This window comes from Pipistrellus hanaki (assembly GCF_964339955.1).
Source record: "Pipistrellus hanaki genome assembly, chromosome: 3".
NCBI classification, from domain to species: domain Eukaryota; kingdom Metazoa; phylum Chordata; class Mammalia; order Chiroptera; family Vespertilionidae; genus Pipistrellus; species Pipistrellus hanaki.
Window position 1 is genome coordinate 155,968,369 of NC_140505.1, and position 27,308 is coordinate 155,995,676.

Genomic DNA, 27,308 nt, shown 5'->3' on the forward strand with positions numbered 1-27,308 from the left:
GAGGAAGGTAAGCACTGGAGTCTGGGGAGTGATATATTAAGTGTTTTAAAACCTGCTCAAAGGTTTAGAATGGCAAACTTAAGACATGAACAAAAACCAGTCCATAATGACTACTGCTCTTTGCCAATTTAAGCATATCATTAGCATTAAAATTAATTTTCCATTATCTATGTCATCTAGGACTTGGAAGAACACGAGGAATTCTAATTCTCAGAAGAAACTCATTTTAGTCAGGAGTCTCAGCCTTTTCCCTGACCAGACATTTTACAGAACAGCCCAGTTATTACAGTTTGTAAAATGGACTCTGATGGATTTTTGTGAGTTCTTTTTTTTTTCCTCTCTGATTTATGCTGAAGTATACAGTAAACTCAAAGTGTATAAAAGTCTATTTGGAGGAAGGTTGGGGAGAAGCATGCCCTGTGTGTGGATATTATTTCAGATAAATAATCGATTCCTTATAAGTTAAATTGTTTGTTAAAATACCTCTAAAATCTGTAACATAAAAGATGGGATGAACCATTTTTTTATTTTCAAATTTGTGCTGTAAAATGTGGGGAGTTGACAAGTCTGAAGGCCAGTTACAAAGCACTCGGGGTAATAGACAAACCAAGTACATGGCAGCAAGTCCCAGAAACTCAAGATAGGGTAGCCTTTACTTTATCTAAAAAAAACCACAAGGTTTTCCTTTGTTCTGAAATATTTCATATTACCCATCACAGAAGCAGTGTTTCATGGCCGCTGCAGCAGAAAAGGTCAGGGTACTCCCTGCAGAAATGTAAATACGCAATGCTGGAGACTGTTGGGTAGCTTCTTTATAAGCACAAAGCGATGGGAAAGGATTTGATTGTTTTTTAAAGCTGATGCTTCCATCAATTTCTTGCTATAAACATATGATGTGTTGTAGCAAATTAACATTTAAACACTGGGTTTATAGACTTTTTTGTTTGTTTTATAGCCACAGAGAAAACCCACCTTCTCTTAGCTTTCAGTAGCATGAATCACAGACCTGTTATTTCCTCCTTCCCATCTACATTTTACAATTTTCAGACAAATAGCACTGTCTCCAGAAAAGCAGCAATTTCATTTCTGCCTGTTGTATTCACTGTTCTGTTTCTACTTGACTTCCCAGAACCGTCTAACTAAAAGGAACACCGAGAGATCTGGTCCAACCATCCCGTGATGGCATTTTTACAACATGCACGTCATGAATAGATAAGAGATTCTTTATGTACTAAATTCATCAATCAACAAATATTTAGACCTTATGTGAATCATTAAAAAAGTGACAGGAAAAAAACCCCAACATTTCATCACAGTTTTGTTATTTATGATACTAGTAGCCCAGTGCATGCACATTAAAAGGGAATTAATTAAAAGGGAAATATGTTAATATTGCTATTTGTCCTTTCTCTGTAATAGAAATATCAGCTATGAAAGAAAATTAGTAAAATATATATGAAAATCTCCCTCCTGTCAGAGTCTGAGGCACACTGCCGGACCCAGAGTCAAGTCCCCACACACCAGCGCATGCTTTGAAATCATGTGAGACCCAGACCAGGCTGGCCCCACCCTGTCAAGCCCTGAAGGGCATGGGGTGCAGCCTCAGGTCCCCTGGACTGGCGCTGGGCAGGGAGGGCAGCCTCAGGTTTCCCATGAAGCCCTGCTGGGTGGGGGGACATGGCCTCAGGTCCCCCTAGCCCTGGTGCAAGGGCACAAGGGCTTGATGACCATTTGCATATTAGCTCTTTATTATATAGGACTAAAGGTCCAGTGTATGAAATTCATGCATGGGAGGAGGTCCCCTCAGCCCAGCCTGCACTCTCTACAATCTGGGACCCCTTGGGGGATGTCTGACTGACAGTTTAGGCCCGATCTCTCACAATCAGGAACTGTTGGCTTCTAATCGCTCATTTGCCTGCCTGCCTGGTCATCCCTAACTGCACCCCCTGCCAATCTGATTGGCCCTAACTGCCTCTGTGTGCTGGTCTGATCACCCCTAACTACTCCCTGCTGCCAGCCAAATCACCCCCAACTGCCCCCTCCCTGCTGGCCTGGTTGCTCCTAACTGCCCCGCACTGCTGGCCTGGTCACCCCCAATTGCCCCCCTGCCAGCCTAGTCACCCTTCACTATCCCCTCTGCCAGCCTAATTGCCACAACTGCCCCCTCTGCTGGCCTGGTCGCCCCTAATTGCCCCCTCTACCAGCCTGATCATTCCAAACTATTTCCCAACCCCTCTCCCCTTCACCCCCGCTGGCCTGGTCACCCCCAACTGCCCCCTCCCTGCTGGCCTGGTTGCTCTTAACTGCCCCGCATGGCCGGCCTGGTCACCCCCAACTGCCCCCCTGCCAGCCTAGTCACCCTTCACCATCCCCTCTGCCAGCCTAATTGCCCACAACTGCCCCCTCTGCTGGCCTGGTCGCCCCTAACTGCCCCCTCTGCCAGCCTGATCACTCCAAACTATTTCCCAACCCACTACCCCACCTCCACTGGCCTGGTCACCCCCAACTGCCCCCCTGCTGGCCTGGTCATCCCTTACAGCTGCTCAGCTGGCCTGGTTGTCCTCCCACACAGCATGCTTGTTCAGTCATTTGGTCATCCCTCACTAACCACCCTGACAGCCTGGTTGTAGGCAGCCATCTTGTGAGGATGTGATGCTCAATTTGCATATTACCTCCTTATTATATAGTACTAGAGGCTCAATGCACAAAATTTAAGCAAGGGGCTCGGCCTTCACAGCCCCAGCTGCCTCATGGCCCTGCAAGCCTGCCCTCTCATCAATGGTCATTCTGGAAGGTCATTCTACCATTTAGTCTAATTAGCATATTAGCTCTTTATTATATAGGATAGGGGGTGATGCTACCTACCTTGCAGTGTTGATGTGTTTTGCACAGAAAGCCACTGGAACCATTCAGGACAATTAACTTGTTCTGTAGGTAAGGAAACGGAAGAGAGAGAGATTAAGTGGCATTGCTGAAGTATTCTGTGTTAAAGTCGTGAGACTATGAAGTGGCAAAGTCTTGATCTCGGGTCTTTAAACCTCGAGTTTTTTTTTTCCTTCCGATCCCCTGTTGGTGGTTCTTTATTTCCTGCCTCCGAATACCTTACATTGTGTAGCAGTACACAATTGATAAAGTTCTTCCACACACGTTCTTATTTCTAGTAGGTATTCTAATGTTCATTTCACAGATGAGGAAACCTTCACTTGGAGCAAATGGTTTGACAGTGGGCATCTGGCCGGAGAGGCAGGCCAGGTCTCTCCTGATCCTAAACCTGGTGTTTTCCATTACACCACAGCAGTGACCAGAGTTTACAGTCTCGATTAGGAACCCACATAAACACATGTGAAACAAAGAAAACTGAAATCTTAAAACCCCACTCAACTACTTACAAGTACAATGGGAGACCAGAGTTCATCAGTGATGTTTCAAATAGTTTTCATATTGCCTCCATTCTTACCAGCTCTCTTCTCACTTTTCTGAGCCCTGAGTCATTAAATCTTTTCATTTCCTTATACCATTTTAGTCAATGTGCTTGCTTTCTCTTGAACTCTATTTAACTTGTCTATTAAATATTTCCAAGTACAAGTATTTACATTCCTTTCATCCTTAAACATGATTGTCTTCATAAATGTTCAAATTTGCTTAGAACTATTTCTCTTTTTGTTAATTTAAGAGACAGATAGCTCATTATTACTCTGGGTTTACGTGTTCATACAGATTGTTAAATACCTTCCATGTTATTCCCCAGCTTATGGGGCCGTGCAGAAAGTTCTCAATTACTCAACTTGAGCTGCATGCCAAATACTGTAGCTGTTAGCAATTCTCCTGTTTAATAGCAGGTCCTATGTCCTGTCTTTGCTTTTCACTGAAAATCACAACTATGGTAACCAGTCATCACTTAGACTCTTGTTATTTCCCCAATCTTTTGGCCTAGCAGAAGGCCATGTTCATTCTCTAAGAATGTCTTGTATTATTCCTAGTGATAAACTCAAGGCAAGTGAAGAAGTAACTTGAGCAGCATACAAGCTGTGGGCCTTGCTATCTGGACTCCGTGCTCAGCTGTCAAAGCACTGTGGCCATTATTTAGCTACTCTGTGCCTTAGTTTCCTTATTTGGAAAATGGAGATAATAACTATAGCGATCTCCTAGGAATAGTGTGAGAATTGAATGAGTCAATGAACATAGAATGTTTGAACACATAGTGCTTAATATACATGTCATGTACTGATATCACATTTAAAAATATGTATTTTTATTGATTTCAGAGAGGAAAGAAGAGGAAAAGATAGAAACACCAAGGATGAGAGAGAATCATTGATTGGTTGCCTCCTGAACACCCACCACTGAGTATTGAGTCCACAACCCAGGTATGTGTCCTGACTGGGAATCGAACAGTGACCTATTGGTTTATAGGTGGACACTCAACTACTGAGCCATACTGGCCGGTATTGCATTTTGAACTAATCAGCTGAATATGGCTGGCAAAATGTAGGGAAGGTGATTTATTACATTTTAGTTAGTTCACTGAACCCTCAAAATAACCAGAAAGACCAGTGTGGTTATCTTCATGTGTGATGAAGAAATTGAGGTATAGACAATAATCAATTTGCTTATGTTGGTATGGCTAGAAAGTTGTAGAGAAGGAAGGAAATTCAGATCAGTCTGATTTCTGTATACCAAATAATTAGATCAATAGCTGATATTTATTCAATGCTTATGTGGTGCCAGGCATAGCGCTCTTTTGTGCCTCATAATAACCATTTAAATAAGCATTATTCTGATACTCTTTTTACAGTTCAGGAAACAGGCTCAGCGAGTTCAAGTAATTTGAAAATTATGTCAAACTAATACTAATTCAAAATACAAATTTTTTTCGGATAAGAGTAATATCTCAAAATTAAAAGATTAAAATTGAGCAAACTCAGTAGTGTTTTTGGCAAATAACTTCTACTTAATGGAACAAAAACATAATGGTTTAAAAAAAAAACTCTCTAAAGGAGGATTAAATGTAAGACTATTTTAATATATCTTTAATAATAGGTCACCTACAATTTAATACATTTCTAAATGAAGGCTGAAAGAACTGAGTACTTCCTGTTAGATTACTCCATACAATGTGTTTTGTCAATTCTAAGACACTTTTTTTTCAAATTTTAATGTCTGAAATTAATATTCTATTAAGCCCTAGCCAGTTTGGCTCAGTGAATAGAGTGTCAGCTGAAAGATCCCAGGTTTCATTCTGGTCAAGGGCACTTGCGGGCTTGATTCCAATAGGGAGAGTGCAGGAGGCAGCCAATCAATGTTTCTCTCTCATCATTGATGTTTCTATCTCTCTCTCCCTCCCTGTTCCTCTCTGAAATAAATAAAAATATTTTTATAAGGACACATATGCAATATCTTAATCAATAAAGAAATTTTTAAAAATGTTGTTTTAAAAAAGATTTTTAGTAAATTATAATTGGGAAAGTTTTCTCTCCTTTAATGACATAGGATAATGTGCTTCTTGCCGTCCATGACTTCTTAGGACTCAGTGAAGCCTGGTATTTTATATATTCTCTATTTTGTGATCTTATTATTATAGCCTTCAAGGTAGGTTTTAATTTAATAGCAAGCACACTTCTTACTTGGGCTTAAGAAAGGAATGAGAACTCTTACAAAAACACCTTTTTATTCATAATGCTCCGTATTTCATGTAGTTACAAAAAATCACAAGCTGATACTTCATGGAAGGAAATATGTGAAGGGATTTCCCTGGACAGATTTAGGCTGATTCTATACAAGAGAAAGGGTAACCACATGAGAAAGTTGGCATGCTGGTTGAACATTTCTCTTTTCAAAGATTTCCCTGGCTTCATGAAGTCATAGTTCAAACATTTTCAAGCTCTTCATTTTGAATGATACTAATTACTCTTAGAATTCCCCTACTATATTCTGTTTTAAATTCTTTTCCTGAGACTGATACCTTTCCAATTCCCACCTCCCAGTTTAATTCCAGCTTTTTATCACCCCTTGCAGGCGACAGTTTTAAGCACTTCTCCTGTTTCATTTGTGTTAAGTGAATTTTGCATTACACCAGGCTCCCCAGAAGAATATTCTTTCATTATAAAGTTCTGTCAGTGTTTTCCTTTGTTACTGTGTATGTATAACCAGGATGAAATGCATTCCTATTCCAGTCTTTGTCCCTCTTCTGCAATATATCCAACTATATATAACATAGGTGGATGGTGTAAAGAGTCCTACTTCAGCACATTGAAAAATAGATCTTCAAACACATAGAATGTACAAAATAAGCAGTGAACCTGAAATAAACAATGGACTGTAGTCATTAATAATAATAATAATAATAATAATAATAATATCAATATCGGTTCATCGATTGTCACAAATGGACCCCACTAATACAAAATGTAAATAAGAGGATAAATTGTATATGTGTGGAGGGGGCAGTCTCTGTATTTTCTGATCGATTTTTCTGTGAATTGGAAACGGCTCTTTAGAAAATAATTTTGTTAATTTTTTAAAAATCAATTTTCCCAAATTAAGAAAGTAAAATGGCCCATGGCTTACTGCCTTTCAATTCAACCCCCTTAGTTGCCTTCCAGAAGCAGGCTCACACCTGGTCACTCTGGGGAACACTTTTATTTTCCCAGGAAATGACCTTGAGAGACTGAAAGAAGGAAACGAAGCTGGTGAGTCAATGTACATGCTTCCCTTCCTCACTGAGCAAACACTGACAGAGCTCTTGATGATTTCAGATTGCTTTGCAATAGCTTAATAGCTGAGCCTCACAATACTTCAGCGGGGTAGGTGGTCAGCAAACACCTCCGGTAGCAGTTTCATTTGAACAATGTGATACCAAAATAGCTAATGACATAACCCAAGGTAGCGGTGAGTCAGGGAGTGGGGAGGAAAGGACATGGGAACCTCTTCTGAATGCCTCACTCTGTCTTTGCCAGCTCACCAGGCTGTTGGGAGTGCGGTTATTTAAAGTCTGTTTGTGATCGTGTAGCTATTTAGAAGGTAAGGATGGATGGCTGAGTCTGAGATGACAGGCCTCTGCATCCCTGTGCCTTTTGTAAGGGAAAGTTGCACAAGCCAATCCCATGAGCCTAATACCAGAAGAGAGGAGGTGACCAGAAAGCTCCATGGAAATACCATATTTTTCCGTGTATTAGATGTTCCCCACTTTTCCAACCCCAAATTAAGAAATCAATATTTTAAACATTTTGCTGGTTTTCCTCTTAAGGCCTTCTTCTTTTTTGGCATCTTAAGGAGTTGTTCTTCCTGTTTTCTTCACTGTCTGATCATACACTCAGTGGGAGGAAGTCCAAATTGTCTCTCTGCAGCTTTTTTGCATAGCTAATTACATTCAGTTTGAATTTTGCAGAGTAAGACAATCGCTTACTGGTATTTATCTTTTTATTTTTTGACATATTTATGGTTGTCTGAACACTTTGAGCCATGTTGCATCTGCCCATTCTCCACCTCCACCTCCAATTATGGCATCAGCTAACATCAGTAACAAGGCTTGTAATTGGAGAAAACCTATTTGACAAGGTATGGGCAGCCACACATCCGCTTGGCTCCCTCTTCAGCTGATTTCTGTGCAAAAGACGTCCCTTGATTTTCACTCTAACAATTTTAGGAAAAAAAGTGGAAATTGATGGGAAAACTTCCACACTTATTTAAAAACTAAAGGCCCATTGCAGGAAGATTCCTGCAAGAACAGGGCTTCTGGTAGGCTTCCCTCCCGACACCACCGTCTCTCCCGCCATCCCCCCAGCTTTCCCTGCCACCTCTGCTCCCCACCCTCCACCCCATGCTTTTCCTCCGGTTGCCGCACCCCCATCCTCCGCGCTTTCCCTCCCACCACCACCCGGAGCTTTCCCTTCCCTCCCACCGTCTCTGCCCCTCACCCCACGCTTTCCTTCCCGTCACCAATGCCCCTTGACTTCCCTTCTGCTGCCGCCCAGCACTTTTCCACCACCCACAGTCACACACTGCTGCTGCCCGCCCCACCCACACTTTCCCTCCAGCAGCCACCTTGCTTTCCACTTTCCCTCCCTCTTCCTTCTGTGTTGTCTTCAGTCTTCACTCCTCCCTCCCTCAGCATATGCAAATCAACCGCAATCTTTGTTGGGTTAATTTGCATACTCGCTCTGATTGGCTGTGGGCGTAGTGAAGGTACGGTCAATTAGCATTTTCCTCTTTTATTAGTGTAGAAGAGAGTCTTATTATCACTCTCCTCATAGTCAAAGCAAGATGTTCCAACCATTGGCCTCTGTGATTGCTCAGCGTTTCACTCCTGCAGAAGGAAGCTGAGGGCGTTTCCCAGGGATTCTCCTTCATACCCATAACATTTCAATTCCAGGTATGTGTGCCTTTTAGAATCTAGACTTCCAGAGGCTTTTAGAGTGAATGATGTTATATAAAAAAAGAGGTGCTACAGGCACTCAGCACTCTTCTAAAGTTGAAATTGCCCACTTCTGAGAGAAATCAGGTACTAAGGAGAAAGATGTATTGATGTGTAATTTTTGTCTTTATCACGTTTTGAGGATGCCTGTTTTTTTTTTTTTAATATATATATATTATTGATTATAGTCTCACATAATTGTCCTTATTCCCCCATTCCCATTCCAAACCCCTCCCTAGATATACCCTTCCCTCCCCCCACCCCCACCCCGTTGTCCATGGCCACTGGCTAGGCCCATATGTATGCACACAAGTCCTTTGGTTGATCTCTTCCCCTTACCCCCATCCTCCCTTACTTTCCCTCTGAGGTTTGAGAGTCTGATCGCTGGTTCTCTTTCTCTGGGTCTGTTTATGTTGTTCATTATTTCCTCTAGATGTGTGAGATCATGTGATCCAAGAAATACCCTTGTGAGAACCTAAACTGCAACAAGCCATAATGGTTATGCTGAGAGGCAAATGAATCAGTCTGTAGTGAGTTCCTTTCTGTATATATTTTATTGATTTTTCACAGACAGGAAGAGAGAGGGATAGAGAGTTAGAAACATCAATGAGAGAGAATCATCGATCAGCTGCCTCCTGCACACCCCCTATTGGGCATGTGCCCGCAACCAAGGTACATGCCCTTGACCGGAATCGAACCTGGGACCTTTCAGTCCGCAGGCCGATGTTCTATCCACTGAGCCAAACCGGTCCCGGCGAGGATGCCTGTTTTAATTTTTTTCTAAAGCTGGCGAAACAAAATAAGAGATATTGGTCCTTAGATTACCTGTATATTTGTCTTTTGTCATAAATAAACGTGAGAGAGTTAACTAGCAAACAAATATTGAAGTTGGAGAAAAATCTACACTGAATGCTGCCAAAGGAAGTGTTTATGACTAAATAAGGCCAGTAATAAAATTTATTTTTCTGGGAACTGAACAGAAAAATTTGCATGAAATTACTTTATATGAAATGATAATTGCTGTACATTTGGGCAAAGAACAATTATTTATTGAGCATGTACTATATACATGAATACACCTATGTGTTATAGTCTATACAAATATAATTTCTGCATAAAAATGATCAAGGTATCTATAAACTAAAGTAAAATTTTTCTACATATAGAAATTGACTAAAGAACATCTCTATTATAGCTTTACATTGGAATTAATTAATGGTGATAATTAATTTATAAGATGTATAAAACATAAAAATTTTTCAATGTTCTTCTTAATTGAATGCCTTATCACAATATTATAGCTGTGTAAATCCTAAAAAACAAACAAACAAAAAAAAAACACAACAGAGTAATCAGCAACTAAAATCTGAAAAACACATAATTACCAAGGTAGTCCTGTTATTTTAGTGATTAGTTTTAAAAAACCAAAACATTTGAGGGATCACTTGAATAGTTATAAATCTGGTATTTCATCTGCACAATGAAATCTAGATTATTTCAGCTTTTGTTGCAAAATTATTTCTGCTAAAAATGAAATATCTCTACATCTTGCAGCTGGATGTTGCACCTTTTTTTTCTTACATGAAGGGAAGAAATGATTTTATAAGTATTTCATAATTAACACAGCAACAGTTTGTAAATTAAAGAGAAAAAAAGAAAACAATGCCTATGCTACTTCTCTGAGCCACATAATTCTTAAGACCATTGGCATATTAATTTTCAGTTGAAAGCTAAACTAAGTGTTAGGTCAATAAACTCTATCATCACCACTTTCTAATCTAGAGGGCCACTTTAATTAATTAAGAAGAAACATTATTGTAATTATTTGAAATAAGGACTTTCTATTCACAGGTTTTTAAATAAGAACAGAGGAAAAAAATACTGAGCATAAGTGACTAAAAAAAGAGTAAACTTTTTTTTATCAAAAAATAGTAAGATTTTTCTCATAATAGAGATTTTTATTCCTTTAATTTATGTACTTCATTGTTAAAGTCCTTTTAAAAGAATCTCCTTTGTTAGTCTCAGCATTTTGAAAGCTATAGCAAACCAGATGCCTGAAAGCAGCTCAGCCTTGCTTATTTTGGACTGTACATGATGTGTGATAGCTTTTTTTCTTTTCTAATCTGAAACACAAAAAGTACTAGAAACCCTTTTGTTATCAGTATGCATCAGAATATGAAGAAATGTTAGACATAAAATATTTCTGGAAAAAGAATAAACAATTTCTGCCAGTTCCAACAAGCCAAGGAATTCAGAACTATAATATTTGTGATGTGATTAGTAAATTGGGAAGAACATGGGTGGCAGCGGGGTGGGGGATGGACCCATAATCAAATGTTTGCAATACATGGAAAAGAACAAGGAGGATATTTTTTTAAAAATGTTATATTTTCTTTACATGTCAATTTTCCAAACAAAGCTGGAAGCTTTGTGCCCAAGCCAGTTGGCATTCTATCCTATCTGAATTTCTGGGGCACTTCTCAAGCTAAGAGAAATTTGATGAAGCACTAGGTTTGTTCCTTACAGTAAGAAATTCTCTATCTGCTGTAAGTTGGCTGTGTTCATGCAATTTTCTAAGGAGAGATATGATCAGATAAAGGTCCACTTTGTTCAATAAAGAACTAAACCCACTCTCACTATCATTAATATGGAAAAAAACAAAACAAAACAAAACAAAACAAAAAAAAACCCTGACCTTTCCCTGTTACTATTTATACCACCCTGGGGCTTGAATTTGATTTTTCTTCATTGCTTTGAGGATGTCAAAGTATAAACTTCAAAGGTATAAAATGATTGATACTTGATATTCACAATAGACTGCTTCAAGTAATACATGTGTGCAGTAATACATTTTAAACATGCCTTGATAATTAAAATATCATTATTAAAGAAAATACTTAGAAATAGGGCATCACAAAAGGTATGTGCTATTTCTTGAAGATATTTCTTTTAAAAATTATTTTTCACTAAATATATTCAATTCCTATATGTTTATTCCATTTTTTGCTTCAATTCATACTTCAAATTTTTTTTAATATTTTAAAAAATGTTTTGGCCTTATGTAGAAATTGCTTTTCTGTTTCAATGTCAATTTCTTACTAATCTAATTTTATCTTAAGTATGCTTTAAAATTTAGTATGTTTATTTTGTATTTATTCATTTCTTATTGTCAATACCTTTTTAAAGCTCTTTCCCAAATTTCATAAGAAGAAATAATTTATAAACATATGAGAGAGATATCCCAGACTGACATTCTCTCAGGAAGGATAAAGCTTTTCATATTTCAGGAAAAACCTGCATTTAAAACTGGTTAAAAACGGTACTGATTATGGGTGTTAAGAAATGGAAAAGTATCATTTCAGTCCATTCTTTATATGAAGCCATGTCAGATCTACCTGAGAAGGGCAAAGGAAGGGAAAGAGGATAGAAAACATATTCAAATGTGCCATCAGAGTGTCCATGCTTTTGATTTAGTAGGCAATACACTAACCTAAGAATTTTCTTGAAAGCATAAAACCAAAATTTATAAACCAGAGAACTAGGGAAGGAGTACCACATACAGGTTCTGATAATTATGTTGAAAAACTTTTCCAAAGGATCTCCACTTTATAGTAGAGCGGCACTCCCTTAATGAGGCGGGATCAGGGCAGAAGCTGCTGAAGCGTAGCTGGCTGCCTGGCCACTGAGTCACAGAAATCTACCGCAGCCCTGTCGGCCTCCAAAGCCAAGTTCATCTTCTCACCTCGCCATTCCCTTTTACACACTATGTGCATTTTAACGCTTAAATGCTTTTTAAAAACAACTAAGAAAATAAAATGGCAAGTTCATGCAACTTAGATATAAATACAACACAATATAAACATAACGTTTATAAATGTATTTTGTTAGCAAAGGTGCATTCCTTTTCTGTTGGTGTTCATTGAAAAGATCAGAGAGGCAAACCCAATAATGAGGTTTTTTGTTTCAGCCAGTGGTTCTCAGTGGGAAGAAGGTGTACCAGGACTCACCTCCTCACCTGCTCTTTTTTTTTTTTCTTCCTTTTTCTTTCCCTCTCTTGAGTTTTCTTTCTCTTTTTTTTAAATTTCTTTATTAAGATATCACATATTTGTTCTCATCCCCCCTTCCCCATCCCCCACTCCTCTGTTGTCCTTGACTACTGATTAGGCTCATATGTATGCACACAAGTGCTTTGGTTGATCTCTCCCCTTTATCCCCACCCTCTCCTACACTCTCTCTGAGGTCTGACAGTCTGATCCATGCCTCCTTGTCTCCGGGTCTATTCTTGTTCATCAGTCTATGTTGTTCATCATTTCCCCCAAATGAGTGAGGTCACGTCCTACTAGAAATACACCTTTATAAGAACCGAAAATGAGACAAGCAATAATGGTAATGCTGAAAGGCAAATGAATCAGTCTGTAGTGAGTTTCTTTCTGGGCCAACAGTTCTTTTTTCCTCACCTGCTCTTAACTCCTTTTGCTTTCAGAGGTGCTCTGAGGGAAATAATTAGAGGCAGGATACAGTGGTGGTGTGACAGTGTGGCCAGTGTTAGGACTGTTCTGAATGATACACTGTCACTATGGTCAGACTATTCCCAGAAGATAATTAACCCAAACAATCCAGATTATGCACCAGGAGAGGCAATTAGAGGTCGGCTTTTGTTTCTAAAAGGGATGTATATTGGAATACAGTCACTCTGACCACCACACCCATCTGTGAAACCAGTTGATCCTTTACTACACTAGCCATGCAATCCTCTCTAATATTTCCTTCTCATCTGATACGCATAGCAACATTCCTCTGCTGGTAGAATTTATATCATTCCCTTATTTACAGACAATTGAATTCTAATCAATTCAATTACAGATACTTCTCAGTCTTCCTGTCAGAGTCAAATTCATTTTTCTTCCCATTCTTCCTTTCTGCTTCCCATCCCTTTTTTCTTCCCCACCCAACCTCATCTCCTTCCCCCCCACTTTTTTTAAATTTTATCTCAATGTTCTATTGTACAGATGTTCTAAGCAAACAGAAAATAGTGTAAAGGCTTTCAGAAATCTGTTTGTTTTACTTAAAATACTTTCTTCATAGTGGATTAACTCTTTGGATTAACTAGTTTTATTTCTATAATCAACAGGCTCTTTTGTACAATTTGAAGCTAGTAGGTTTAAAATCTATGAGGATTTTTTCTACGTGACTAAAATAAAATCCAGTGAATTTGTATTTGATGGTGCACACTTTTTATGTATTTCTCATCTCACCAAATAAGGAGTGGAAGTCCACGGAAGTTAAGTACAGTGCTTCCATTGAATAATAATGTCTGTCATATATTTTTTAAAAGGACCATGTACATATTTGTTAAATTGAACATGCGTAAGTCATACAGTTATGAGGAGGTGAAACTAGGATTCAAATCCAGATTAGTGATAAGACTCCCAAGTCCCTGTTGGTTCTGCTACAACACAAAGTTTTTAAGTCCTACATTAGAAAATACTAAAGAAATTAGAATGAACTAAAGAAATGAACTAAAGAAACCAATTAAGAATCAGGCCAAAGAAAATGCAAACCAAGTTTGATTTATTTGATCCTACTTAAAAAATAAAGATAATAAGTCAGTCCTACTGGCCTGAAAGTTTTTTTGTTTAGTTTATATCACTTTCTTTTTTTGTGTGTGTGGTTTTTTAAAAATATATTTTATTGATTTTTTTACAGAGAGGAAGAGAGAGGAATAGAGAGTCAGAAACATCGATGAGAGAGAAACATCGACCAGCTGCCTCTTGCACACCCCCTACCGGGCATGTGCCCACAACCAATGTACATGCCTTTGACCGGAATCAAACCTGGGACCTTTCAGTCCTCAGACCGACGCTCTACCTCTGAGCCAAACCGCTTCGGCTACATCACTTTCTTAAAAACAAAACAAAAATCAAAAACTGACCCTAACTGTAATGTGCTATAATGATGTGAAACCCCACCCAAAAATCTGTGCATGCAGAAAAGACTAAGTAGAAATGAAAGAAATGCATCAACTTTAAATAAAAGTTACCTTAAGTAAGGGCCTATGCATCTCTTATTTATTTTTCACTTTTACTTTTCTGTATTTTCCAACATTTCCATGGTAAGTCTGAGTTATTTTTTCAAAGAAATAAATCTTCAGAAAACTTTATTGGTAGAGTAAAATTAATGGGGAAATTTTTTTGAACTGTTATGAGATTACATTTTTTTTTTTTGCCACAAAATATTAAAAAACAATGATGACATAATGTCAGGTGATTGTGTATTATGTTTGTAAAAAATACTTTAATCAGGGTTTAGCGAACTAAGAGGAACCCCCTGCCTTGACAAGCATGCTACCTGTTCAATGGAAGAAAAAAAAAAAAAAAAGTCTTAACAGAGTTAAGCTTTAGAGTTTAATTACTATTTGAATGAAGAATTAAGACTTTAAAACCCAGTTGGGCATTAACTCATCAAGGCCTCTGACACAACTGTTTTAATAAAGCTTCTGAAGTTGATGCCACACAGTAAATAAGAGCAAAAAGAACCAACTCAGGGAATTCCAGCCTGGCATATGCACTTTATGAAAGCTATAGCTTGTCTTAAGAAGTTGAGGGAATGGGGAATCTGCTCAGCTCATTTATTTTCAGACTCTAAGATTTCTGCTCAGGCCTTCATTTAAGTATCAGCCTCACCTTCCAAGTTTATTCCCAACTGAGAGGGAAATAGCCATTATAGGAAATTGTTTTATGACTTTGGTGCATTTAGTTTAAATCATTTTAATTGAAATATATTTAATTTGAGAACTGCAGTATTTTATTTTCTAACATGTCATCTTCCATAAAGATTGTTCAGTTTTCAAAAGAAATCTTGCAGCCATATGAAACATATGCTACACTGGGGACAATTTTATTCTATAAATAAAGAATATTTTGAGCTCAGCCAGCATGGCTCAGTGGTTGAGCACTGACCCATGAAACAGGAGGACATGGTTCGATTCCAGGACACATGCCCTGGTTGTGGGCTTAATCCTCAGTATGGGGGTTTGCAGGAGGCTGCCAATCAATGATTCTCTCTTATCATTGATGTTTCCATCTCTCTCTCCCTTTCCCTTCCTCTCTGAAATCAATAAAAATATATATTAAAAAAAGAAACTTTGAGAAGTGTTACTTTATTCATTTATTCACCAAACATTTATTCAGATGATGAGGATAAAAAGACAAATTATCCTCGCTTTCAAAATGCCATGAGAAAGGCTAGAAGATCCCTAGTGGTATTTCATTGAGAATTCAATTCTTAATCTCTTAAAAGTCTTCCCAGGGGAGTATTGGGTATGTGTATGTATGTATGTACATATGTATGTGTGTATGTATGTGTATATACATGTGTATACACGAGTGTGTGTATATAGAAAATACCTGAGAACTCTAGTTTTGGAACCATTAAACTTGACTTAAAGTTACAGAAGTACTATGTAATTGTTCAAATACTAATATACAACACAAATACTTCCTCTAGTTATTAAATTGGCAATATTTAATAAATTCTGGAGAAAAAATAGAATTCATTTTCTTTTCTAATGTGGGATAACTCAGGTAAAGAATTTATGGAAGAGTAGAAAATAAAAGTAAATAGTAAAAATGATTTTTACACTTATTTTTTAAATGTTATTTTACTTTTTAAATAAATAATACAGTCAAAGGCTATGAAAGAATATACAGTAAGTATACAGTTATCTCACTTACTTTTCCCCAAATACAGTGAGCACAACGGTTAGCAGTTTCTTGTAAGAAATATTCTCCCAGAGTTACATTATGCTTATAAATATATAAATATATAAAACAAAAACTGAATATTATGCCTTCTATTAGGTACTCTGCTTTTTTTCTTGAATACATGTTTAAAAATCTTTTGAACCTTTCAAAGATATAGATGACATATTGCTTCATGTTACCACACAGGCTGTGGTCCTCACAGCTGCATGGATGCTTTCACATTGATTCCAAGGTGATTGGGTCTCTCTGAGGTAGGATCGCTCTCCACAGAGAATAATAAAAGATGGCTACCCTTGCATCCTGTTTACCACACAGCTTTATGAATGCATAACAAAATACTAGCACTTATTTCAATTTTGTGAAACTTAACAGAGACAGTTGTGGTCATTTGAGTACCCCTTCTTAATTCATTATTACCTTGCCTTCTCACCATTGTCAGAGACTTAGCTTTTATAAGTACCAGGCATAATTTACATCTTCACTCAATATTAATGTATTCAACAATGTAGATAATAAGATGTAAAGTGATAGTGTTTACTGCTTTGCCTAAAGTGCCTACTATTATACATCCAATCTGCAACTTTTCCCCCCAATCAATCTATGCTTTTGACAATTCATCTTAATACATGTATCCCAAGTACATTCTTTTAAAATCATCTATAGGATTCCATTATATGACTATCACAATTTATTAATCTACTTTCCTATTGAATAATATTTCTATTTTTAAGTATTTTTATCAGACACTATGCTGCAATAAATATTTTTTTAACCATTTCCTTCCACACATGTAACATTTTCTCAGTTATATACCTAGCAGTGGAATTACAAAAGTGAAAGAGTATGAACATCAACTTTACCAGATACTTCAAAATTGCTCTCCAAAGTAGTAGTACCAACTCATATGCTTAATAGCAGAGTAATGAGAATTACTGTTACTTTGCAGTCATGACAATTTTTGGAAATGTCATAATTTAAATTTTACTGATATGAGATGATATCTTACTGTCATTTTAAAAATTATCCTAATTATTAGTAGATGGCAACTCTGCATTTGTTTATTAATTGCTTAGATTACTTAGATTACTTTTTCTTTAAGTTATCTGTTAATGGACTTCATTCATTCTTCTATCCAGTCACTTAGAAAAAAAATAAATTTCTTGCTCATTTTATGAATTATGAATATCTTTTCACAAGCTATGGTTTATTTTTCACATTGCTTTTGTGTTCTTGCTGAACATAGGATTTCTTAAATTTATTGTGGTATCATCAAATCTACCAATTCTTTGCTCTATTTTTTGTGTTTTGTCTAAGAATTTTTTTCACATCTAAATATTATGAAGATATTCCATACTTTAAAAAAAAATCTGCTTTTAACATTTAGCTCTTTAATCCATCTGGAATTTATTTTTGTATATGGTGTGAGAATGGGATCCAGTTTTACTTTATTTTTTCCATATGGTTAACCAATTGTCCCAGTACCATTTATTAAATAATTCTGCCTCTTTTCATTGATTTGCAGTGCCACCTTGGTCGTATTTCAAGTTTCCACATTTGCAAGTATCTGTTTCTGGGCTCTCTATTATGTTCCTTTGGTTTATTTGACTCTTCCTATGCCAATACCACACTGTCTCATTTTCTATGGCTCTATAAATTCTTGATATACTTGGTCATGCAAACTTCCCCCTCCCCCAACTTATTCTTCTTCAAATTTATCTTGGCTATTCTTTATTTTTCACATTGCTTTTGTGTCCTTGTGTTTCCATATTAACTTTAAGATTTCCTTTTCAAGTTTCATTAAGTCTCTTTTGAATTTTGATTAAAATTTCATTAAGTTTATAGCATATTTTAGAGGGAAATTGACATCTTTATATCTCTCAAATGTGGTAGTATATATCTGTATTCAAATATTATTTGTTCTTCAATCATATTTTCCTGTTGGAAATCTTAACCATCATGCACTAAGTTTATTACTAAATATTTTGTACATTTTGTTTTTCTAGCTGGTTATTGTTGTTTTGTTGAAATGATGATAATTTTTGTGTGCTGATTTGAGTCTGGTAAACCTCTGAAAGTTTCTTATTAGTTCTAAATTCTTGAAAAGCCCTTGGATTTTCTTTGTTTAAAATCACATTGCTTACAAATAAGGACAGTTTTATTGTTTCTTTTTCAAAGTTTATATCACTTAACCCTTTTCTTCTAGTATTGTATGGATGAGACCTTCAATACACTGCTGATTACAGCAGTTATAGGGTTATCATTATCTTTCTGCTGGGAACACGTTAAAAATGTCAAATTTAAGTGTGATATCTGCAGGCTCTTCATAGCTTTTCTACACTAAGGACTGACTACTTGTTTGCTATGATGATTAATTTTATGTGTCAACTTGGGCCATGGTGGTGCTTAGACATTCTGGCCAAACATTATTCAAGGTTTGTCTGTGATGGTGCTTCTGGGGGAGATTAACATTTGAATAGGTAGAGGAGTAAAGCAGAATACCCTCTCTAATGGAGGTGGTCCCAATCAATTAAAGGCCAGAATAGAACTAAAGGCTAACTCTCCAGTGAGCAAAAGGGAACTTTCCTGCTTCACTGCCTTCAAGATGTAATACTGGTTTTTTCCTGCCTCAGTCCCAAACTTAAACATCGGTCCTTTCTGTGTCTCTGTCCCACCAGCCTTCAAGCTATAACTAAGTCCTCATGGTTCTTTGGCTTTTGGATAGGATGCAGGTCAGGCTGAGGGACTCCCCGTAAATGAATTTCATGCACTAGGCCTCTAGTCCTATATACAATAATAAGAGAGGAATATGCTAATTATCTCTTAGGCTGTGAGGTGTAATGACTGGATCACGGATCTGTAGGAGGGTGGGGCAGCGAACTACAACCAGGTGGCAGAGAGCTACAGGAGGGGGCAAGACTGCAAGCTATGTCGGGGTTGGGGAAGTTACAAGAAGGTGAGACAACAGATGGAGAGCTACAGGAGGGTGGCAGCAAGATACTGGTGCACAGATTCATGCGCAGGGCTACTAGTTAATTAAGAATTTGTTAATAGATTAATGTGTCGCTATTATTACTTTCTCCTACATTGATGATTTGATTATGTACCAATATAGTTAATAGATTTTTTTCTGATAGTAAAACAGCTTTGCACTCCCAGAATAAGTACTACTTGAACATGATGTGTGTGTGTTTTTATTACATTTAATACCTGATGGATTCAATTTATAACATTTTATTAAGGATTTTTATTTTTATGTTCATATAGGAATTGTTTTGTAGTTTTCTATTTTTATAATGGCCTTGCCTAGTTTGTGTATCAATAGCATATTAGCCCTACAAATTGGACCATTTTGTCATAAAAAAATTTATGTAAAAGAGCAGATACTAGTTTTAGAAAATTTGTTAAAATGCACCTGGCTAAGTGTCTTTGGAGAAGGAAACTTTTATTTCTTTAATAGCTATTGATTTATTCATGTTTTTAAATTTTTCTCCAGTCAAATTTGGTGATTTGTAACTTTGTATAAAATTATCATTTCATTAAAATTTTGAATTTATTTTTTATGTTCCTATTATTTTTAATATCTGTACTGTGACTGTATTTGACTTCTTTTTGTTACTAATTGCATGTGCTCTTTATTTTTTTTAATTCTTTTATCAAAGCTCCAACTTTTAGGCCTATTGACCCTTTTATTATTTATTTATTTTCTACTTATTAATTTGTGCCCTTATATAATCTTATTATTTCCATAGATTATATAGTTTTCTTTCTTACTTTTTAGCCTCCTGAGTTAACACTTTGTTTTAAATCTTTATTTTAAATATATGAAAGGCTCTACTATTGCCACCAGGTACCCATTTTGCTGTATGCTTCAAATGTTATATATAGAATTACTTTTATTGTTATTTATATTAAAATATTTTTCTAATACATGAAATATATTTTAAAATCCAAACATATGTGGGTCCTTTAAGATTACTTTTAAAATGTCGATTTCTTATTTAATGGCATTGTGGTCAGAAAAATATGTTCTATATAATATTTATTTCTTGTAATTTATTAAAATGCCCCTAGTGGTCTAACACATGGTCATTTTAAAAAATATATATTCCATATGTACTTGAAAGAAGTGTATATTTTGCCCTAACTGGTTTGGCTTAGTGGATAGAGCATCGGCATAAGAACTGAAGGGTCCCAGGTTCAATTTCAGTCAAGGGCATGAATCTTGGTTTGCTGGCACATCCTCAGTTAGGGGGTGTGCAGGAAGCAGCTGACTGATGTTTCTCTCTCATTGATGTTTCTAACTCTCCCTCCCTCTCCCTTCCTCTCTGTAAAAAAAAAAAAATGTTTTTTATTTATTTTGTTTGTTTGTTTGTTTTTATTGATTATGGTCTCACATAATTGTCCTTATTCCCCCATTCCCATCCCAACCCCCTCCCTAGATATGCCCTCCTCCATAAACCCCCCCCCCCCCCCCCGCGTTGTCCATGGCCACTAGCTAGGCCCATATGTATGCACACAAGTCCTTTGGTTGATCTCTTCCCCTTACCTCCATACCCCCTTATTTTCCCTCTGAGGTTTGAGAGTCTGATCGCTGGTTCTCTTCCTCTGGGTCTGTTTGTGTTGTTCATTATTTCCTCTAGATGTGTGAGATCGTGTGATCCAAGAAATACCCTTGTGAGAACCTAAACTGCAACAAGCCATAATGGTTATGCTGAGAGTTTTTATTTAGAAGGATACAGAGCTATATAAATTTCTTTATTTGACTCTTCTATATCTCTTTTTGTTTTTATCCTTAGAATATAATTTAAACTTATACTGTTACATACATAGAAGTTCATGATATACATTCTTTATGATTCATTACTTTGATATTATGTGATATATATCTTCATTTTCATTATTGTTTTTCTCTTTAAATTTTAGCTTGTCTTATATCATCAGTTTTAATACAGGAGCGTTTGCTTAATATTAGTATAGAAATTATGAAACTTGCTCCAGGTCATGCAGCTAACATGCAGAAACACTAATATTTGAACCCAGGAAATCTTATACCAACATCCACATCCTCAATTGCTAAGTATGCTATGTGCTTCCAAGTAAGCCCATGTCTTCATGCCTCTCATTCTATTGAATTTCTTTTTCACAGAGATGTTTATTCTGTGTGTGATACTCTAGAGATCTTTTTTATTTTTCTCATTTTGTTATTTGTGCATTATTGCCACACACTTCTTGATCTGTTCTATATCTTGCTTAATACTATTCTTTGAGATGGGTTCATATCATTACACACAGAGCTGCCTCATTATATTTAATAACTTCATACTATTTCATTGTATATGTTTCAGTGTTTATTTAGTTAGTCCCATAAAGGTGGACATTTAGGATATTCCAATATCTTGCTATTGGAATAGCAAGCATAATAATAAAAGCATAATATGCTAATTAGACCAGACAGCTGAATGACATTCAGGACATCATACTGGACAAAGCTGTTGTGGCGGGGGCCGAGGCAAAGGTGGTTAGTGGCAATAAGGCAGGCAGGCGAGCATTTAGGGGTGATCAGGATAAACATCTCTGTTTTAATTTTCATTTCTTTTCTCTTTTTTATATTTTTAACAAATTTATTTACTTTTTCCAGCTTGATTGAGATATAATTAATAAATGACATGTGGAAGTTTAAGCTGTACGCTGTTATCGTTTGATAGACATGTTGTTAAATGGTTACCACAATGAGGTTAGTTTACACCGGTCACATCACATAGTTATCTTTTATGTGTATGTGTGGTAAGAGCATGTACTATTTACTCTCTTAGAAATTTCCAAATATATTGTACAATACAATATTGTTAACTATAATCACCGTGCCTTACGTTAGATCCCCAGAACTTATTCATCTTGTAATTGAAGCTGGTACCTTTTGATCCACATCTCCCCATTGCTTCTATCCTCCAGCTTTGGCAACCACTAATAAACTCTGTTTTTACAATATTTTAGCTTGCACATATAAGTGATACCATACAGCATTTGTCTCTCTCTGACTTATTTTAGTTAACATAATGTCCTCAAGGTTCACCCAGAGTGTTACAAATAGGATTTTCTTCTTTGTTATGGCTGAATAATATTCTATTATATATATATATATATATATATATATATATATATATATATATATATAATAGAGCAGTGGTCGGCAAACTCATTAGTCAACAGAGCCAAATATCAACAGTACAACGATTGAAATTTCTTTTGAGAGCCAAATTTTTTTAACGTAAGCTTCTTCTAATGCCACTTCTTCAAAATAGACTCACACAGGCCATGGTATTTTGTGGAAGAGCAACACTTCAAGGGGTCAAAGAGCTGCATATGGCTTGTGAGCCATGGTTTGCCAACCACTGTACTAGACACCCAGTGCAAAAAATTCGAGCACCAGAGGAGGGGGTGTCCCTCAGCCCAGCCTGCACCCTCTCCAATCTGGGACCCCTTGGGGGATGTCTGACTGCCCTCTCACAATCGGAGACTGCTGGCTCCCAACCATTCACCTGCCTGCCAATCTGATCATCCCTAACCACTCCCCTGCCAGACTGATTAATGCCTAATTGTTCCCGTGCCTGCCTGATTGCCCCCAACTTTTCACCCCTGCTTGCCTGGTAATCCCTAACTGCCTTCCCCTGCTGACCTGATCGCCCACAACTAACCTCCCCTGCCAGCCATCTTGTGGTAATCTTTGACTACCTGTGGGCAGCCATCTTGTTTGAGGGTGTAAGGGTCAATTTGAATATTACCTCTTTATTATATAGGAGATATATATAAAATCTCACATCTTTTTTTATCCATTTTTCCATCCAATGACAGCCTGTTTCATGTGTTGGTTATTGTGATAATGCTGCAATGTACATGGGAGTAGAGATATCTTTTCAATATCTTCATTTCCTTAAGACATATACTCAGAAGTGAAATTGCTGAATCATAGGTTAGGTATATTTTTAGTTTTTATTTTGAGGAACCTCCATACTGTTTTATATAGTGGCTATATATACATTCACAACAACTGTGCACAAAGGTTCTCTTTTCTTTTCATCCTCGCCAACACTTGTTACCTCTTGTCTTTTTGATGACAGCCATTCTAACAGGTGTGAGATGATATTGCATTGTGGTTTTGATTTACATTTCCCTGATGATTAGTGATGTTGAACACCTTTTCATGTACTTATTAGCTATTTTTTGTCTTCGTTGGAAAAACATATATTCAGTTCTTCTGTCCATTTTTTATTCAGATTTTTTGCATTAAGTTGTATGAATTATTTATATATTTTAGATACAAACCCCTTATAAAATACATAAGTTGCAAATATTTTCTCTCGTACCATGGGTCTTTTCATTTTGTTATTTCTTTTACTCTTTAGAAGCTTTGTAGTTTGATGTAACCCGTTTACTAATTTTTGTTTTTGTTGCTTTGCTTTTGGTGTCATATTTTTTTAAAAAAATGTTGCCAAGAAGAGTTTCAAGAAGCATTTCCTGTATAACTTATTATACAGGTTTTATGGCTTCAGGTATTACATTTAAGTCTTTAATCCAACTCAAGTGAGTTTTTATGACTGGTATAAGATAGGGGTTCAATTTATTCTGCTGCATGTGAATATCCACTTTTTCCAACACCATTACTTGAAGATATATCCTTTCACCCTGGAGTATATTTGGTTTCTTTGTCAAATATTAGTTGATCCTATATGCCTGGTTTTATTTCTGGACTCTCAATTCTACTCCATTGGTTTTTGTGTCTGTTTTTTATGCTGGTACCATAGTGTTATGGTAGCTTTGTAACACAGTTTGAAATCAGGGAATGTGATTACTCCAGCTTTGTTCTTCTTTGTCAAGATTGTTTTTTCTATTTGGGGTCTTTTGTGGTTCTATATAAATTTTCCATTTCTACTCTTATGCACTAGACTGAGCATATTTTTCTGTCTTTTGTTTTCTGTTAATTGCCTGTTTTATGCATTGTCAATTTTTAAAATATTTATATCCTAAAATATATACATTTTTAAAGTTTGTATTTAACAATTAAATGAACTCAATAAACTATCTAAGTAATTTTTTTTTCTTAATTCAGTTCTTGGTTGACTAAAGGTTTTCCTCTAGAGAATTATTTTCCTCGTTCTTGAACAACTTTAGATAGATATAAAATTTTTACTCTATACTTTTTCAGGTTGATTTGATCTAGAAGTTTAAACTTCCTATAAACTTCTCTGTGGCTCACCTTATATATTATCTTTGTTTTTTACTAGAAACCCAAGTAACATTTTCTTTATTTGTAATGTCCAATAACTACTCAAATGCATTTCTATGTTCATTGTTGTAAGTCAGTTTTTCCCAGGTCATGCTATATGTGCCCTTCAATCTACATATCTGAGGCTACTTCTATTTCTACAAACTTCTCTTTCATTTAAATAAATAGTTTTCTTCACAGTTAATGTTATATTCTTCGGGACAATAATTTAATTTATTTCTAGTTTTGCTATTCTATCTAGTTGATCTTTCATATTAGCTTTTCAGGAATACCATTTTCTCTCTAATCCTTCTAATCTCCTTTTAACTTTTCATTCTGGCATTCTCCTTTTATAATTTTGCATATCCCTTACTATGTTCTTAGTACAGTCTGTTCTTTGTGCTATTTTCATTGTGCCCTTTATTTTTGTGATGGTTTTGTTTTCTCTTCCATTTCTTTGAGATTTCCAATCCAAGCTTCATTGGAATCTATTGCCTCATCCTATTTTTCCTACATTTTCATGTCTACACTTAGAATTCCTACTTAACATAAACAATAACTTTTTTTTTAAAGGCAAAACTTGTTCATAGATTTTTTTTCTTTGTTAATCCTCAACCAAGAGTATTTTTTTTCTATTGCTTTTTAAAGAGAATGAAAGGGAGGGAAGAAGGGGAGAGAAAAAGAAAGGGAGAAGAGGGAGAAAGAGAAACATTGGTGTGAGAGAGACACATGATTGGTTGCCTCCCACACGTGCCTGGGCTGAGGCTGGGGATCAAACCCGCAACTCAGGTATGTGCTCTTGACTGGGACCCTTCAGTACATGGGCCAACCTCTAACCACTTAACAACACTGGCCAGGGTTTGTTCATATTTTAAACAACTCTATAGAAAGGTTGTTTATTACCTGCTATTTTCCCCTTTTATTGTCATAATATATTTGAATAGTTCTGACACTTCTTTAAGAAAAACAAAAACACTCCTATTTGAATGAGTTTACTTATTCCTGAACTAGCTATCTTCAGGGTGATATGTTAGAGTGGGGCTAGGACCATATTCTGACTTTATGATATGGCCTTGTGGGTGTTACTGAGTAACTTCTTCCCACCTAATAGAGACTGATATTTCAGGGCTTCTCCCAATGCATTCTTTCTCCTCTACCCTGCCTCACCAACAGATTGCTTCTGACAATATGGTTTATCTCTGTGTGTTTATTTGCTCATTCAGTTACACCTTCTTCTTCTTTTCACCAAACCCTATCTAAGGAACCTGTTGCAATTGGAAATTTTATCTAACTACTAGAGGCCCAGTGCATGAAATTTGTACATGGGGGTGTTTGTGTCCCTCAGCCCAGCCTGCACCATCTTCAATCTGGGACCCCTCGAGGATGCCCGACTATCCGTGTAAGCCGGATCCAGGTGGGATTGGGCCTGCATGGGCAGTCGAACATCCCTCTCACAATCCATGACTGCTGGCTCCCAACCACTGAGTAACTGTGCCAGAGGTTGTAGGCACATTTACTGCCTGTCTGCCTGATTGCCCCTAACTTCTTCTACCTGCCAGCCTGATCACCCCCTAACCACTTCCTTGCCAGCTTGACCAATGCCTAACTGCTCCCTTGCTGGCACGATTGCCCCTAACTGCCCTCCCTGCAGGCCTGATTGCCCCCAACTGCCTTCTCCTGGAGATCTGGTCCCCCCAACTGCTCTCCTCTGCAGGCCTGAGTGCCCCCCAACTGTCCTCCCCTGCTGGCCATCTTGTGGCAGCTATCTTGTGTCCACATGGGGGTGGTCATCTTTGACTACATGGGGATGGCCATCTTGTGTGTTGGAGTGATGGTCAATTTGAATATTACCCTTTTATTAGGATATTGTCTCAGACAGGTGGGATTTGCTAGCCTTCAATTAAATGTGCAGCCTCTGGAGCCCTTCCTCAGCATCTTCTAATGCCCCTATATTACTTCCAAAGATTTGGCAGCCTTCCTCTCTGTCAGGGTTCAGACAGAAATATGCCTCTTAGTGTCACAGAACATGAGTTTTAGTTTGTTTGTCTCTCATTTTTCTTGTGTATTTATAAAATTTGCTAAGATGAGAGAATAAAAATATCTTCACCCATTATAGAGCTGCAAATCTTATATTTAAACTTGGAAGAATTTCTATGACCAATAACTTTTAACACTCCCTTGGAATTTCTTCACTGCTTTGTTTATAACTCTTTAGTTACATGCATTTCTTTATGACTCTCTACAACTTATTTTTAAACTATAATTTTATTTATTTCAGAGAGGGAGATAGAAATATCAATGATGAGAAAAAAATAATTGATCAGCTGCCTTCTGCATGCCCCATACTGGGGATTAAGCCCATAACTGGGCATGTGCCCTGACCAGAAATTGAATCATGATATCCTGGTTCATAGGTTGGCACTCAACCACTGATCCATTCCAGTTGGGTCAACTTATTTTTATGCTGTTCAATTAAATTTTAGAAATTAGGGCATAATACCAACAAAACATTAAAAAAGTAACCGTTGCCTACAACCTCTGGCATATATTTCATGATCATATTATTTTTCTACATTATCATTTCTAATATAGTATTACAGTTAACAAAAATTATAATTGTATATTCAGTAAAAAGATCATAGTGGTATTGTGAGAATATTTTTCTGTCTGATAAAAATATAACATGATGAAAATAATGTACAGATGAATTGCAACTGTTCATTCCAAAATATACACATTAACATCAAGATCATCATACAAAAACTATGCTTTCTTTAAAATTGGTAAACTGATATAAAAAGGTATTATTTAGAAATGTCACGGCAATTTAAAAAAGTATGTTCATATACTTTTTCATACCAAAGACTGC